The sequence below is a fragment of the Gossypium hirsutum genome, chromosome A04 (genome assembly GCF_007990345.1).
Source record: "Gossypium hirsutum isolate 1008001.06 chromosome A04, Gossypium_hirsutum_v2.1, whole genome shotgun sequence".
NCBI lineage: Eukaryota > Viridiplantae > Streptophyta > Magnoliopsida > Malvales > Malvaceae > Gossypium > Gossypium hirsutum.
Genome location: NC_053427.1, coordinates 11990182 through 12008549, shown reverse-complemented (window position 1 = coordinate 12008549; position 18368 = coordinate 11990182). Strand labels below are relative to the sequence as shown.

The 18368-nt window shown below is 37.1% G+C and overlaps 2 non-coding genes across 2 annotated transcripts; both read right to left on the bottom strand.

Annotated features, from left to right (window-relative positions):
• Positions 1-1079: 1079 nt before the first annotated feature.
• Positions 1080-1186, bottom strand: LOC121228725 (small nucleolar RNA R71). Its single transcript, XR_005926300.1, has one exon. It is a non-coding gene; the product is annotated as a small nucleolar RNA R71 (small nucleolar RNA).
• A 14388-nt stretch (positions 1187-15574) lies between these two features.
• On the bottom strand, positions 15575-15681 carry LOC121228340 (small nucleolar RNA R71). Its single transcript, XR_005925916.1, has one exon. It is a non-coding gene; the product is annotated as a small nucleolar RNA R71 (small nucleolar RNA).
• Positions 15682-18368: the final 2687 nt, after the last annotated feature.

Below are 18368 nucleotides of genomic sequence, written 5' to 3'. Positions count from 1 at the left end.
TGTCTGGTTCAGAGTCAGATAACAAGTGAAATCTAGGTGGATTCCTCATTGGGTGTCATCTTTATCAATTACTTTTCTTCAAGTCTTTTTCCAAATTTTCTCTTTACTTTAGTTTAATTAGTTAATTATTTTAGTTAATTAGTTTAATAAACAACGCTTCTTTATTTCTAGGTTACATAATAAAAAGATAGTTATTACTAGTACTTTTGGTTCCCTTGGGTACGATATCTCGGTCTTGCATTACTATACTATTGTTCGATAGGTGCACTTGCCTTTTCGTCATGATAATAGTTAGTCTAGGTTTGATCTTCATTATAAATATTTATTACTTGTTACGAATCACGCGATCAAGTTTTTGGCGCCATTGTCGGGGAACTAAGATATTAGGAACGCTTAATTTTTATTACTTTAGCCGTTTATTTTTCTTGCAATTTAATTTAATTTTGATTATTATTATCATTATTTATTAATTTACTTTTTCTTTCTCTTGGCAAGTTTTATAGTTTATGACTAGAAGAAACCCGTCGGGACCATTACTTTTTGACGAAGAATTTGATCGTATAGTTCGTAGAAATCAATGAGAAATAAGGCACAGCTTAAGATACATAGAGAACGAAAAAGAAGATGATACTCAACCTCCAACCGATGAGATGGCTAAAAACCAAGGCAATTAGCTACCTCCTGCAATTGCGACTAATCAAAATCATGCTCCATGGACTATGTATGATTATGCTAAACCTTCTTTAACAGGAACTGAATATAGCATAGTTAGACCGACTGTAGCTGTAAATACTTTTGAACTAAAACCTAACACAATTCAAATGATACAACAGTTTGTTCAGTTTCATGGTTTGCAGGATGAAGATCCCAACGCTCACTTAGCAAACTTTTTAGAATTTTACGATACATTTAAAATCAATGGTGTTTCTGATGATGCCATTCGTCTTCGGTTATTTCCTTTTTCACTGAGAAACAAAGCTAAACGGTGGTTGAACTCATTACCACATGGATCAATTACTACTTGAGAACAAATGACCGAAAATTTTTTACTAAAACACTTTTCGCCGGCTAAAACGGATAAATTACGTAATGATATCTCTTCTTTTGTGCAGATGGATTTCGAAACACTTTACAATGCATGAGAGAGATACAAGGACTTACCGAGAAGGTGCCCCCACCATGGGTTATGCTTTGGCTCCAAGTTCAAACATTCAACAATGGTCTGAATCCTTCGACTCAGCAAATGGTTGACGCAGCTATTGGCGGAACTATCAACAATAAAACACCGGAAGATGCCTATGAGTTTATAGAGGAGATGTCACTGAATAATTATCAGTGGCAAGTTATGAGGAAAAAACAACGAAAACAGTCGGCATTTATAACGTCGATTCAGTCACCATGCTCCCTAATCAGGTGGAACTTCTCAATAAAAGGATTGATGGTTTACTTGGTTCTACGCAGGTACATCCAGTAATGAGGTGTGACTCAAGTGGATGAGGTGTGCATACAGAGTATCAATCCTTCAATCCCACAACCGAAGGGGAACAAGTCAACTATATGGGTAACAATAACTTTAGATCTCAAAATAACCCCTACAATAATACTTATAATGCAGGTTGGAGGAACCACCCAAATTTCTCCTGGGGTGGTCAAGGAAATCAAAAGCCATAAAATCCTCGGGGTTTTCAACAGCCACCTTATCAACAAGAGAAGAAATCGAACCTTGACAAGATGCTCTCAAAATTCATATCAATGTCAAAAACCTATTTCCAAAATACCGGGACAGCACTTAAGAATCAACAAGCATCGATCCAAGGGCTCGAAACTCAGATAGGCTAGCTATCCAAATTAATCTCTGAACAACCACAAGGTAGCTTGCCAAGAAACAATGAACCCAACCCAAGGGAACAACTCAACGCAATTAATATCCAGAATGACGAAGGAGTCGTTGAGCCTGAACAAGAATCAATGCAAGAAACAGTGGTAAGCAAAGGGAGAGATGAGGTAGATCAAAATACAAACAAACCAGTGACTGTCGAATATAAACCTCGTGTGCCATACCCTAACAAGACAAGGAAAGACCACACAAACGAACAATTCAATAAATTCCTTAAACTTTTGAAAAAATTACATATTAACTTACCGTTTGTTGAAGCTTTGTCGCAGATACCAAATGCAATAAAATTTTTAAAAGAGCTTTTAGTAAATAAGAGGAAGTTGGACGAAGCGTCGCATGTGGAGCTAAACGCAGTCTGCTCAGCTATTCTACAGAATAAGCTACCCCAAAAATTGAAAGTTCCAGGGAGTTTTACAATTCCTTACTTAATTGGTAGTTTAGATATAAGTCATGCATTAGTTGATTTAGGGGCTAGTATTAACGTAATGTCTTACAAAATATTTAAGCAACTAGGTCTTGGGAAACCTAAACAAACTAGGATGAGCATTCAATTGGAAGATAAAACTATAAGATTTCCTAGGGGTATTATTGAAGATCTACTTGTGAAAGTAGATAAGTTCATATCCCCGTTGATTTCGTTGTTCTAGACATAGAGGAGGATAATAACACCCCTTTGATTTTAGGAAGGCCCTTTCTAGCAACTGGTAAAACAATTATTGATGTTGGCACAGGTGAGCTTACACTTTGTGTGGGAGACGAAACGATCACCCTTCAAGCTCGTAATTTTGGCATCACATCGAACATTGAAGGTAATAGTCCACACCAATCTACTAAAACTAACAATATGACTTTGCAGAAATTAAGCTTCAAAGAAGTTCACGAGCCATGTTCTAGAAATGATAGAAGACACATTCATGAAGAACGAAGGCTATAGATAGAGGAGCTAGACGAATAGCGAGCACACAAATCGGGAACACATGATAAATCGAAACTACGCCAAAACAAGCCGGTGAAAAAGTCTTACTAGATGCCGCAGATCCCCACATTGTCATTACCACACCGAATGAGGAAATCCCTCTTACAGTACTCAGTATTTTTCCATTCAGTATGGTGGAGGTGAGTCACCCCAAGTTCAACATTTTTAAGGTAAACAACACACGATTAAAACTCTATTTTGATGAGATTGATAGCAGGAATGAGGAGTATAAACTCCTCGAACCACATTGACCATTCACTAGGGAGGTAAATCAAGCTTACACTATAAATAAGCGCTTCTCGGGAGGCAACCCGAGCACTAACATATTTTGATTTCTTTATTTTTAATTTCTAACACTTTGAATCATTAACTTTATCTTTGAATTGCAAAGTTTTTCAGCACACACGGCCAAGCACACGGGCGTGGCTAAAGCCGTGGCCAAACAGGGGAAGAGACACGGCCGTGCGATACGGCTGTGTGGAAGCAGGACATGATTTCCCCAAAACACGGGATGCGATAAATTCCCATGGCCGTGGGTGAACTTGATAGGTGAACACGGGCGTGCCAGGGGCAAGGCTCGATTCTGTTTCTTTGACACGGGCGTGAGACACGCCCGTGCCATTAAGCCATGGACAACAATACACGGGCGTGGGCGAAGCGAACAAAGCTAGGCTTGACCGTGCGACTTGGCCGTGTGCCACACACGACCAAGACACACGGGCGTGGGATAAGTAGCCGGGCACGACCTAAATTGCAAAATTCAAAAAACACGTGCTCACCTTCAGAGTACACGGGCGTGGCCCTAGGCTGTGTGCACCTCCTCTATATAAGCAAATCACTGTTCATTTTCTTCTTCCTTTCAAAACCTTAGCCGAAATCTCCCCTCTCCACTCTCTAATCCCTATTCCGGCCACCATTCCCCAGATTCTCACTTCCCCAACCCCCAAACCACCCTGAAATCCACTCCCCCTGCATCAATCCTCACTTTCCCCTCTCTTTTCCCTCCATTTTTCCTGCACACGGCTGTACACTCATGCCCCACGCCCGTGCTCGCCACCAAAACGCCCGTGCACCACCCTACAATAGCTTTTGGTTCACTTTCTCAACCTTGTTTTTCCAACTTGCATTACTACATTGGTATTCTATATGCCTTACAAAGATATTGTTACTGTTACCAATTTGTTTTGAATAAGTTAGGAATTTGCTTTAGTATTTTCTATATTTGAATTATTTAAGCTACTAAATAACATATACTAGTTTTAGGATTTTTGCCTAACTGATGATGCATCTTTGATTCCAGTAAATGTTTCTGAATAATCATATAAAATTTTCACCTCTCGTTTGATATCGTTAAATGTTAACACATATTGGACCTACTATATCAATGCTCATACATTTTCAGGTACATTATGTCATCATTGAGAGGCAAGAAGGCCGTGGTCCCATCCTCAAAGAGACGTAGGAGACTGGGTTCTTCCTCGGTATGTGCTACAACCAAAGCTTGGACCCATTCCTTGAGTTTCTGTAAGCTTTGCAGGAGGAGCTATTTCAAATACTACGCGCGCGACCCCTCACTACAGGTTGCTCCATCGACTGGGCTGCTGTAGAGCAAGTCCAGCTAGCTGATGCCATCTGCGCCCTCCTGTCCACAGACCTATGGGAACGGTTCTTTGCTATTACCGAACCCACTTATTTAGAGCTAACTTTAGAATTATGCTCTACTTTTCATTTACAGGTGGTGATGACGAACAATGATGACCCCGGCACCATTCACTTCCGATTAGGCGGTCTAGTTCACACGATGAGTGTCCCAGAGTTTGGAGTCGCTCTGGGACTTTACACCAATGAGTTTATGGAGGAGGAGGAGGACATGAATGCATTACCACGCAGTATCCTCATTTCTCCCTCCTTATGTTGGAAGGCTTTGGCACCATTCTCTTCCACCTACGACCCCAGCCGCTCGAAGGCCTCAGCTCTCGCCCCTTCCCTACGATATCTCCATGTCATATTAGCACACACCTTGACCAGAAGGAGAGAGAGCACCGATGTTATCAATAGCTACGACGCCTACTATTTATGGTGCATGGCGAATGCACACGTAATTGACTTGGCATATTTCATCGCTTTCGCCATTCGCCATAAGACCAAGCGGTATCGGAAGGGAGTAATCTCTACCGGCCCCTACGTGACGTGCCTTGCCAAACACTTTGGCCTCCTCAACATCGTGGCCCAGTCATCAGTGCTTACACTGATAGGTCAGATGTCCCTACTAGGCATCACGACTATGTTACACATGAGGATGATCGAGTGCCAACCTGGGACTGATCCTCCTCAGTACCGTCTCACTCATGCCATTGACGAGGAGGATCTTGAGGACATTCTTGATGATGTCCCCCCACAGCACGAGGAGCCTTCTACCACACCACCTAGGGAACGGCCAATTCATACGGCTGCTTCATTGGTACACCTTTCCAACTGACTTGCTCACTTCGAGCAGTATCGCACTACACAGTTCGAGATGATTCAAGAGTGAGATCGGCGATGTGACAGACAGATGGACGACATGCAGGCCATGATGCATCAGCTGTGCTAGCACTTTCACATCGCCACTCCAGCGCCACCAACTGAAGGCCCCACTGACGAGGATCATTGAATCCTCCTATCTTTTTATTTTTATTTTTATTTCAATTTTATTATTTTCTTTTGAAAGACATCTTCATTTTTATGGTATTTCTAACAAGTAATCCCACTATGCTCTCTTCCACACCAACTCTTGATAAGCTCTTCATGATTCTAAAGACTTCCAAGCAAAGCTGCTAGGAATATTTTACAGAATGAGGAAACAAATAGGGAACAATACCCAACGAGTGCCATGTTCAACGACCCAATTTCTTCATAAGCCAAGAACAATGGTAGCTACCACTTTCCCCAAACACTCCAGCCTCAGAATCAAGCTCCGCATCCATATAACAGAGAGTTTCACCTCCTTCCCTCTTATGATTTTCTTTATTTTGAATAATCTATCTTTGTACATTGAGGGCAATGTACATTTTAAGTGTGGGGCGTGAACATGAACATAATACCTAACTTTTTGCATTATTCTCAAACCCCTGAATTTGGTCTTGTGCTTAAGTGATTTTCTCATAATCTTGATCGAATGAATTGTGATTGATCTATAATTATTGTTGATATGTCATGAATTAGACCATGGGAATTATGCATGATTATTTGATTATAGGACATTAGAGAATCGAGCATGGTAAGTTGATATTTTGAGAACTAAAATTTTTAGACTATTTTCCTAAATTGAGGTATTATCTTGAAATCTTAAGTATATAGGAATGACATCAAAAACCCAAATTTTTGGTGAGATTTTTGAGCCTTTTCAGCATATAGATTTCTTTCTTGATCACTGCTTTTTGTGGTCTGAGTGTGTCAACATTGATATTCTAGAACTTGCTTCGATTATACATGTCGAGATCACACGCATGATTTGATATACTGAGATGATAAAGGCACTTAGGATATAACCCATTTACTCCATAAAAAGCCTTCCCACATAATTAAACCCTTAGTGAACCCCCTTTGAACCTACTAACCTTTTTTATTGATTAACCCTTATCATTAACCCATTAACCCATTATTGTTGAAATACTCTTACTTAATTTACCCTTTTTCATCGAGATTAAATTTAATATTGTTACCTCACTATGTTCACCATTTTTTGTTACTGAATCATGAAGTATGATTCCTATATTGTACTGACTTGATTTGTTATTAAAAAAAAACTCAGTATTATTATTGTAATCCTCAGCAAGCTAAAGTTGTCATTAAAAAAAAGAGAGCTCAAGTAATGTAGTTCTAGATACTTGTTTGTGATTCAGTAATTAAGCTTTTGATAGTGGGGTAATATATTGAAATTATCTCGATTCTAACCTTTGTCTCTTTAGCTTGTATCCATACCCGTAACCTAAAACCCATTACAACCATGCAAAGACCTTTTGATTTGTGTATCATATCATTTACAAGTGGTAGAGATTTGATTTTCATGCAAGCCTATATAATAACTTCTCATGTTGGACAATTGAGTGCTTAATCTTGAACCTTAAACACTTTGAGTGATTTAAGTGAATCTTTAGTGAGGATGTCATCTCTTGTATATTTAGGACTAAAGTTAATTACTTAGAGGAAGGAGATTACCTATGATTTTATTATCAAAATATTCGATTTAGATTGTTTGAGGCTTTTAATGCCCCTATAGTTGAATTCTCACTGTATGATTTTCTGTGGAATAATTTGTAACATTATCAGTAATGATTATGTGATTGAAAGGAATGAATTCTAGCAGTGAATGAGAGTTTTGCTTGAGGACAAGCAAATGCTTAAGTGGGGAGGTATTTGATAAATGCCAAATTATACATATTTTTACCCCAAATACTTAGAATATTTATGGATGTTTATTATTAGATTTATGGATTTTGGTACTTTTAATCCGGTTATTTCATGTTTTGTACTCAGGAGAGCACCAAGAGTTAAAAGGAGCCAAAAACGAGCCAAAAAAGGGACAAAATGGACCCAATCGAGAAGATGACACGGCCTAAGCCTTGCCACACAGGCTACTCACACGCCCGTGTCTTTTGAGGGTGTCGACCAAGGCTTTCACGATTTACACGGCCTGACCATTAACCCACACAGCCGTGTACAATTTAACGGATCGAACACGGCCTGGCAAACACGTCACACGGCTGTGGTACACGGGCGTGTCCCTTTTTCAAGGAGTTGTATTTTACACGGAAAGGATACTTAGGGAAGAAGAAAGTCAATCCAAAGCCTATATAAACACCCTAAGTATGATTTAGAAACGGCCCCCTCTTCTAGAACTTTTTTAGAGTATAGTACCACACGTAGGGAATTACTTGAAGGAAGCCAGACGATCCATCCCAAAAGCCGGAACTACTCCAAGACTGAAGATCTCTCTCAGAATTCCTTAAGGGGTTTTAGAGTTTTCTTTATGTTTTGTTATTTTCATACTTTTGAGATGTACTCTTATTTTATTATGAACTAAACCCCTTAGATACCTAAGGGGGTTGAAACCTATGATGGATCTTGTTATTATTATTTGAACTGTATGATAAATACTTGATTTGTTCTTAATTATGTGTTCTTAATGCTTGAGTTAATATTCTGGGTACTAATTCATGATTTGATGTGCTTATGCAGAGGAGCAAAAGTCCCTGTCTAAGAGTAGACTTGGCATAATTAAGCGGAGTTGATCGAATGCCCAGAAATAGGGTTACGAGATTTTGTCAGATTAGGGTGAAACCTAATATGGGAGTCCATAGATCGATTTACTGCTTCCCTAGGGGTTTTAATTAAGAAAGAGATTTCGATTAATTCAACTGAGGGTTAGACATTATTAGTCTCGAAAGAGATAATAGTATAGGTTTGGGAGTCTCACGGATCAAGTCAAGTGAATAAATCGTCTGGTTCAGAGTCAGATAACAAGTGAAATCTAGATGGATTCCTCCTTGGGTGTCGTCTTTATCAATTACTTTTCTTCAAGTCTTTTTCCAAATTTTCTCTTTACTTTAGTTTAATTAGTTAATTATTTTAGTTAATTAGTTTAATAAACAACCCATCTTTATTTCTAGGTTAAATAATAAAAAGATAGTTATTACTAGTATTTTTGGTTCCCTTGGGTACGATATCCCGGTCTTGCCATTACTATACTATTGTTCGATAGGTGCGCTTGCCTTTTCGTCATGATAATAGTACTGCCACTCTCAATCTAAAAAAATTGCAAACCCAAAAACTCATCTCCTAATTGCTTATCTTGAATCTGATCAATCCAAGTCGGCTTAACTTGCAACTCAGCTAACAGACTTCCATAATCAAACAGGCTAAGTCGAGTGAACATCACTCTCAAATCAGTTATTGCTCTACGACATAGAGCATTGACCACCATATTGGCTTTACTAGGATGATACTCTATCTTGCAGTCATAATCTTTGAACAGCTCAATCCATCGCCGCTGTCTAAGATTCAACTCTTTCTATGTAAGGAGGTACTTAAAGCTCTTGTAATCAGTGTAGATAATACACCTCTTACCATATAGATAGTGCCTCTAGATTTTCAATGCAAAAACCACTGTAACCAACTTGAGATCATGCGTCAGATAATTCCCTTCATGTGTCTTAAGCTGACGGGATGCATAAACCATAACTTTACCATCCTACATCAATACACATTCCAAACCAATATATGATGCATCGCTGTATACTACAAACTCCTTACCATATTTAGGCTGTATTAGAACAGGAGCCTGAGTCAGAACAGACTTGAGCTTCTTGAAGCTCGATTATTCTACATCAGTCCAAACAAAAGGAACACCTTTACGCAGAAACTTAGTCAAAGGAGCTGCAATCAGAAAAAACCCATCAACAAACCGCTGATAATAACCTACTAGACCTAAAAAACTACAAATTTCAGATACATTCTTAGGCTGTTTCCAACCCAGCACAACCTCAATCTTCCTAGGATCAACTCAGATCCACTCAACAGACACTACGTGCCCCAGAAAAGCTACCTCTTGCAACCAGAACTCACACTTGCTCAACTTAGCGTAAAACTATTTTTCACGAAGAATCTGGAGCACTACTCTAAGATGCTCATCATACTCATCCTCAGTCTTAGAGTAAACTATAATATCATCGATGATGACCATGATGAACTGATCCAGATATGGGTAAAAGACTAGATTAATCAGATCCAGGAATGCAGCCAGAGCATTCGTCAAACTGAAAGGCATAACTAGGAACTAGTAATGTCCATAACGAGTCTTAAATGTAGTCTTATAAATATCCACCTCCTTAACCCTCAATTGATGATACCCAGAACGAAGATCAATCTTCGAAAACACTGAAGCCCCTTAGAACTAATCAAACAGATTGTCGATCTTCGGAAGTGGATACTTATTATTCACCGTCAGTTTATTCAGTTGCCGATAGTTGATGCACATCCTTATGGTGCCATCATTTTTCTTCACAAATAGAACAAGTGCCCCCCCACGGAGACACACTAGGGTGGATGAAACCACGATCCAAAAGCTCTTAAAGTTGAGCCTTAAGATCTGTAATCTCCTTTGGTGCCATTCAGTGGGGAGCGATGGGCACCGGAGCTGTACCCGATAGAAGCTCAATTCCAAACTCAACTTCTTGATTAGGAGGTAAACCCAGTAACTCCTTAGGAAATACATCCAGAAAATTCCTCACAGTTCTGATATACCCGATAGAAGTGCCTCCAGAAGCAGAAACACTAACGTAAGCCAATTACACCTCACACCCTTTTCAAACCAATTTCTTAGCCACAAGTGCAGAGATCACATTAGACAAATAATCCCAGTGCTCACCTATCACCACCACTTCTTTATCATCCTTAGTCCTCAGAAAAACCCTCTTAGATGTGTAATCAGTCCATACCCAGAATTAAGTTGAACTCCCAAAATAGAAGCTCCATCAGATTTGCCAGAAAAACAGCTCCTTGCACCACTAACGGAACATCGCTATAAAGCTTATTAACTCGAACAGACTGCCCCAACGGACTCAATACAATGATCTCACTAGAAGTGCTCTCGATAGAAATTCCCAAGTTTTTAGATACAGAACTAGCTGCATAGGAGTGTGTAAAACCTATGTCTATCAAAGCAGTATAAGGTACATCAAAAGTTAAAAACGTACCGATGATAACATCTGGAGCATCTCTGTCCTCTCAGCGTCGAGCAGCATAAACCAACGTAGGCTACCTCACCTCAGTCTGACCAGCACCTCTACCTGGTGCTCTCTACCCATGACTCATACTATTACCACCCCTAGCCGGTCTACGGCCCTTAGGTGGTTGCTGAACTGCCCTCTGAGGTTGTACAGAACCCGGTCCAGAAGCTTGTATCTAATCTACCAGCTATGGACACTCTCGAATCTGATGCTCCAAAGACCCACACCTTAGACAAGCCCCAATCCTCTTCCAACACTTCGCCCAGATGGCGCCTACCACAATCTCCACACGGCTGAATGCCAGTAGGTGCAATAGGAACCCCCATTCTAACAGGCCCATCAAGCCTGACCTTTTTCTTAGGCCTCTGAACAAAACTAGAGGGCTTTGAATCCATCTTATTCTTACCCCTCTCTCGGTTCCTATTCTAGCACTCCACGCGCTTAACATCCTTGGTAATCTTCACCTTCTCAACTAGAAGCGCGAACTCCTGCTCCTTCTGTGGCTCTGTACCTTTAGACTGTCTCTCAAACCGTCCTCAAAATGGACACACTTCTCATACTTAGATGCCATTATGCCTCAAACGTAGTGGCTCAACCTCAGAAACTCAGCCTCATACTTGGCCACTAACCTATCACCTTGTATGAGATTCAAGAACTCACACCTACGAGCATCCACATAGCTCGCCCCCACGGACTTACTCTAGAAGGCGGTCTTAAAGAAATCCTAATTCAGACGATCAGGCTGAGTACCCTCCTCAACAATCAACCACCACTAATATGCCTAGTCATGAAGCAAAGAGATTGCACCTTAAACAACTCAACACCATTGGACCGAAGTCGTTCAGTTATCGACCCACGGCCCTTAGAACCAGAATGGGGTCCAGCGACCTTCTCTAATATCCTCAACATGGCCTGGGACAATGCGGCGCCCCAGCCGAACGACTTTGATGCCCAGTCTTAGTAACAGGTAAAATCGGCGTCTCACTCGTATCTAAATTTGACATACTACTGAGAGAGGAAGACTCAGCTCGAGCCCCTACAACCTCTACCACGGCCCTGAATACCACATCTGCGAGCTCTACGAGTGCTCATCGTAAATTTTCAACTTTATCTATATTATAAAGTTTTATGTCTCAGTTCCAATATTTATTAACAGATATTTTATGTATAAATTATCAGAAGTTTAGAGATGTTTTTAGAAGTTTTAGTCTCTAACTATTTCGGTATAGTTTCAGAAAGTGCTACCTACAATGTTTTCAGAGTGTACTATCTAAGTTTCAGAAATACTTACAGAATCGGCGTCAGAGACTCGGTGTACTACATACTTTCTCAACTTATCCAAAATATTTGAAAACCAATTCTTTTTATATCACAAATTTGAAACCCCAAAATTCACAGCTCGAGTTTTGCAACTTGGCTCTAATACAACTAAATGTAACATCCGAAACTCGACCTAGACGTTATGGCCAGATCTAGAGGTGTCATAAAGAATGGGTTTTGATAATGAAATCTACACGTTAAAACCATTTCAGTTTTTCAACTGTTATTTGCTTTTACCCATTGTCAAAACATTTATTCAGTTAATCAGTTTGCCTTAAAACATGTTTTATAGTTGAAGCTTACGAAAAAAGTTGTATTTAAAGAAAATAGTTCGTACTTTTAGAAAACCTTTGTTTGAGTAAAAATCATAGTTTTCAGATATCAATTGCAAATTAAGTACAAAAACAAAAATCCAAATCCAAAAGAAAACCAGCCAAAAAGTCCAGAGAGTCTAGTTATTACAAAAAAAAAGAAGAATAAATAATCCTTAAAATAAAATAGAAAAAAACCCATAAACCTAATCAATTTACGTACTCGTGGTCATCGAGAGGCTCCGTCGCACCGATTTGCCTAAGTCTCTGGATTACCTGAATAGAATAGACAAATGAATGTGAGTTTTTGTAAACTCAGTGTGTACCCCAACAAAATTAAGCATGCAAACATACAGATACAGAGTCATGCTCATGTCCTTTTCAAATTCAGTAAATAGAATCAGATATATAGAATCCTACCCCCATCCTCTACACACCAACTCCGACTATCCCATCACACCATGTAGGGTTAAAAACACCCACCTATCCATACACACCATACCATGCCATAACGACACATGCTAGATAATATGTAGCTAAGCTACTAGAATATAGGTGACGATCACAATACAGAATACTTCTTCCTCCTATACATGCTTATGTACAAATATCAGAGAATAATCAGGCATGCATAGCATTATCATGCTTAGAACATAATATCAGACTATCAGATCTACAGTTTTCTGGTTTGGTTAGTATAAACTGAAAAATATATAGTATTTTTCCTATGTAATTTATCACCTTTTTACTTAAATTCATTGTTAAAACTAAGTAATTGTTTAATAAATTATTGAAATATGTGAAAAATATGAAATTAGGGCATATAAATTATTAAAATGTGATTTTTGTTTTATTATATAGCTTTCATGCATAAAATGGCTTATTTTATATTTGTTTGAACATATTATATTTTTAAGACATAAAATGGGCCATGTATGATTAAATTAAATAATAAAATATAAATTATGATTAAATTAAATAATAAAATATAAAATTATATTTAATAATTCATTTAAAAATATTTCATTAATAAATTGGGTTTTAATTAATTATTTAAATTGGATAAAATTTTATTCTTTAGTCCTTTAATTTATTGATTTATTTTGGACGGGTTTGTTAGTTTTGCTGGATTACAAAAAAAAACCATACAAATTGAAGACCAAGTCAACCCAATTTCGGCTACACATGGCTGTCCACATAAACCACTTTTTGGTTTAATTACACAAGATCCTTGCAATGTTAAAGAAATTAGAGATTTACCTAAAAATTTACATTTGACTGAATCTTAGTCCGGAGTTGTTATGGCATTTAAATTGCTTAAAAATCAAGCAAAATTCAACTCAAAATCCACTAAGCATGGCCGACCACTCATTGGAAAAGCTTGAAGAGACTAAACCTTTCTATTTTTTGCAAACTACATTCTTCTCTTTACCTATAAATAAGACCTCATTTGATCCTCATCCATCATCCATCATCCCTCATCCCTCATCCCTCATCATCCCTCCTTCACTCTTTAGCATCATCTCTTCAAAGAGACTTTAGCAATTAAGCCTCTTAATAAGCCATTGGTTAGCCATCTTGGAAAGCCATCAGCAAAGGAGCAAAGTGAAGGAGTGAAGGAGCCTCGTCAATCAGAGTCTTGGGTGACAACCACATTGATTTGGGTTTAATCTTTCTTTTCTTTAATTTAATCTAAAAATGTTTGCTATGTGTTCTTTGTTCTTGTTTACAAAAATGTTAGCTTAAATTTATTGAAGCTAGGATGATTACTTTGATTAAATAATATTTATTTGATTCATGCTTATAATGTTTGTGCCTCAATCGATCATGTTTTCAATTAAAATCAAGTCTGTATTTCATTCATACGTGATTGAAATGCACCTAAATTAGCTGAATAATCCTAACCAGACGACGGCTAGTGGACACATAATAGAAATGTGCATGCTCAATTTAGATCCTAACCTGATTAGCTTGCTGGTTGCATAACAACTCTAACCAAGCTCTATTATTTGCATATTTTTTAGATTTTGTGATTAAACTGTTTCAAACCTAACACGTCCCTATTACCTCACACAAATGCTAAGAGACCCTTAGTAAATAAGGATCGATAAAATACGTATTTACTATGTAAAGGATTCTAAAAGGACCTAATGTGGTTTCCAAACTCATGAAAGATCGAGTTGCCATGGAATGTGTTCCGAATGTTATTAAGCATGTTGATAATAATTTGAGTTTAATTAAAGTAATTGTACTAGTTTATTTATGTTATAATTATTAAGCATGTTGATAATAATTTGAGTTTAATTAAAGTAATTGTACTAGTTTATTTATGTTATAATTATTACAAATTGTGTTTAATTTTGCTAAAATCTATGTCATTCATATAGTTTGCATACTTAGGATAATTTGCATTAGGGATCATTGCATTTAGTTTAATATATTTAATTTGAATCAACACTTCTCAATCATATTGTGTTTTCATTTACCAAGTTGTTAAGTATAATTTTACAATCAAGTGATTTAACACAAATACAATCCCTGTGGAGACGATAACTCAAGTCTTACTTATTACTTGATAATGACTGTGTACACTTGCACAAACCTACACGTTACAAGTTTTTGGCGCCGTTGCCAGGGATTGTTAACTGTTGCCATAGTCATTTTTTTTGTGAAATTATCTACTTCCAATTTGGTTTATTTATAACATTACTAACTTATTCTTTTTAATTTTTTTATTTTCTTTTCAGGTGTTTATGACAATAGATCGTCGATTTACTCCTTGTAGACCCTGAAATTGAGTGAACTTTCAGAGAAAAAAGACGTGAACAAGCAATTCAAAGATAAGTTGAGATGGACCTTGGAAATCAGAATCAAGACCATGGTAATGAAGTCGATCGTGTACAAAATCCCATCCTCATTACCGATGATAGGGATCGATGCATCAAACAATATGCTATGCCACTTTTCAGTAAGTTAAATCCAAGAATTAGAAGGCTAGATATTGAGGCAACCCAATTTGAATTCAAACCAGTGATGTTTCAAATGCACCAAACAATGGGCCAATTCAGTGGTATGCCCACGAAAGATCCACATCTCCACATTCAATTATTTATGGATGTGAGTGATTCATTCAAGATAGCCGATGTGACTAAAGACGCATTGAGGTTGAAGTTGTTTTCGTACTCATTGCGAGATCGAGCACGAGCATGGCTCAATTCATTGCCACCAAGTTCCATATCTACATGGCAAGAATTAGCAGAAAGATATTTGGTTAAGTATTTCTCGCCTAGCAAAAAACGCTAAGTTGAGGAACGAGATCACAACTTTCCAACAATTGGATGACAAGTCTTTGTATGAAGCTTGGGAGTGATTCAAGGAGTTACTTCATAAGTGTCCTCATCATGGGATTCCTCATTGTATCCAGTTGGAGACATTCTATAATGGTCTCAATGCACATACAAGATTGATGGTAGATGCTTCTGCAAATGGTGCAATCTTGTCTAAGTCTTATAATGAGGCTTATGATATCATTGAGAGGATCGTGAGTAATAACTATCAATGTCCAACAAATCGAACAGCTTTAGAAAGACGTGTAGCCGGAGTTCATAAAGTTGATGCCCTTACTTCGTTATCGTCTATTTCCTCTATGTTAAAATAGTTTATCGCTAATAGTGCTAATAATTTTGTAGCTCAGCCACCAAGTCTGTTTGAAGTAGTTTCCTATGTATATTGTGGGGAAGGTCATTCTTTTTGAAAATTGTCCATCAAATCCCAAGTCAGTGTACTATGTGGGTGTAACAACCCGTTTTTAGTCAAATCAAAATAGTGGTTTCAGGACCACAAATCCGAGGTTGAAATATTTATTTTATTATTATTTTAATGTCTGTGGCATGATAAAATTATTGTGTGAAATTTTCTTTAAGAAATTTTGTCGTTTGATTGGTTAAATTGATAAAAAGGATTAAATCACGTAAAGTGAAAAGTTAGAGTTCTATAAGCAAAAAGGGTCTATTAGCTATGAATTTAAATGGTTGATTGATTTATGTTGTAATTATCCCATTATATTAATAAGTGGACAATTATGGACTAGTAATAAGTGATTTTTGTGAACATTAATAAAGGTTAATTTTGTAATTAAACAATTTAAATGATAATTCATAAAACAAAAAGGCCATTTAGTTTATGCTTCATCTTCCCTAGTCGAATATTAAGAGAAGAAAAGCTAAGTTTTAGGGTTTCATTCAGTTATGGCTTTGATGCTCAATTAAGGTATGATTTTTGTTTCGTTTTTAATGGTTTCTATGTTTTTGTGATCGTTGCAACTAGTACTAGCTAGCCCAAGGACTATTTTACAAAACTGTTAAAGATTTTGAATGATTCCATTGATGAATACATGTATATTTTAAAGTTTCTTGATAGATTATAAATGCTTGTTGATAGATATACAAGTTTTGTTAAGTCATTTTTAGTGAAAATAAAAAATAGGGATTAAATTGAGAAATATTAAAAAATTTTGGTTGAAATATGAAATAAATGAAAAATATAGGCTGCTAGGGTATAATGGTAATTCGACTAAGCATGGGTGTTTTGAAATTTGCATGAATTTGTGATTTTGTGAAATAAGGACTACATTGTAAAAAAAGGTGAAAGGTTAGGGGCCAATGTGTAAAATAGCTCAAATGTATATTTTGGATTGAATTGAATAAATAGAGGAATAAATAATCTGATTTTGATTACTTATAGATCAAGAAAAGATGAATTCAAACTTAGATCGGGGAAAAAACAAAGTAATTGAATAGTCCGTCCACTTCGTCATTTCTATACACGAGATAGGTTCGTATAATTGAATTTAAATGTGTATTTATTTAAATGATGGATGAAATCGGGCTTGTATTTATTCTATTAGTTAATTTAGAGATCTTAAATTAAATGTACGGTTAAATAAGACAAGTTGTTGAATAAGACCGTAGCTGGGCTATGGTAATTAGAAAATAAGACCATAATCGGGTTATGGCATGTGAATGTAAGACCACGGCAGGGTCATGGCAATGTATGTGTAAGACCAAAGTTGGACTATAGCATTAGAAAATTGATGTACTCGTACCGTAAGCATTTATAAGCCTGGAGAGGTTTGGTAAGAAAATTGGTGAGAAAATTGGTAAGAAATAGATACATATCGGTACAGGTATGTATGGAAAACTATTCAAGTAACAAGTTAAAAGAAGTTGAGAACTTATGAGTTACTATGTGATTAAATTTTATTTTAACTCATTGAATAATGCTTTAAATGCTAATTGTGTTATCCATTTTGAAATGCTAATGAATGATGAGATTATTACATATTTACATATGAACTTACTAAGCTTTATAGCTTCCTTTGTTTATTTTTATATGTTTTATAGTATTTTGAAGCTAGCTCGATTCGAGGATTGTCAGGGACTTCATCGCACTATCGGACATCTATTTTGGTACTTTTGAGTTGTGTGTATATCGTATATGGCATGTATAGACTTTGGTCATTTTGGTGTGTTTGATGGAGATGTATTTTGAGCCATAAAATGTAGCTTATGAAAGTTATGTGGTTTGTTATGTATATTGCCATGTGATATGGTTGATGTTGAATCATGATACTCAAATGTTTATTATGGTTGAGATATGTTTGTTGCGGACTGGTTTTGGGTGATGAATTAGATGAATTATGGTACATGATATACATATGTGAATTATGTCTAGAAAAGCAAGTTGAGTTGATAGGTATTTGAATAAGTAAATGACATTGAATTGAGTATTGAAATGGTTGAAATAGATATAGTATGAATTATGTATTGGTTGATGACTTTTGATTGCATATTTGTGTCTTGAAATGGTACCATTTGAGTTATGTAGGTACATGCAAAGTTGGGTGACAAATTGGCTTAGTAAATAGCCTATTTTTTGTCCACACGGGCAGAGACACGGGCGTGTGTCTCAACTGTGTGTGACATACAGTTAAATACACAGTCGTGTGTCCCCTGGTGTTGAATTTAAAATCAAGTCAGTATGCTCCACACGGCCTCACACACGGGTGTGTGACTTGGCCGTGTGGCATAAGTAAG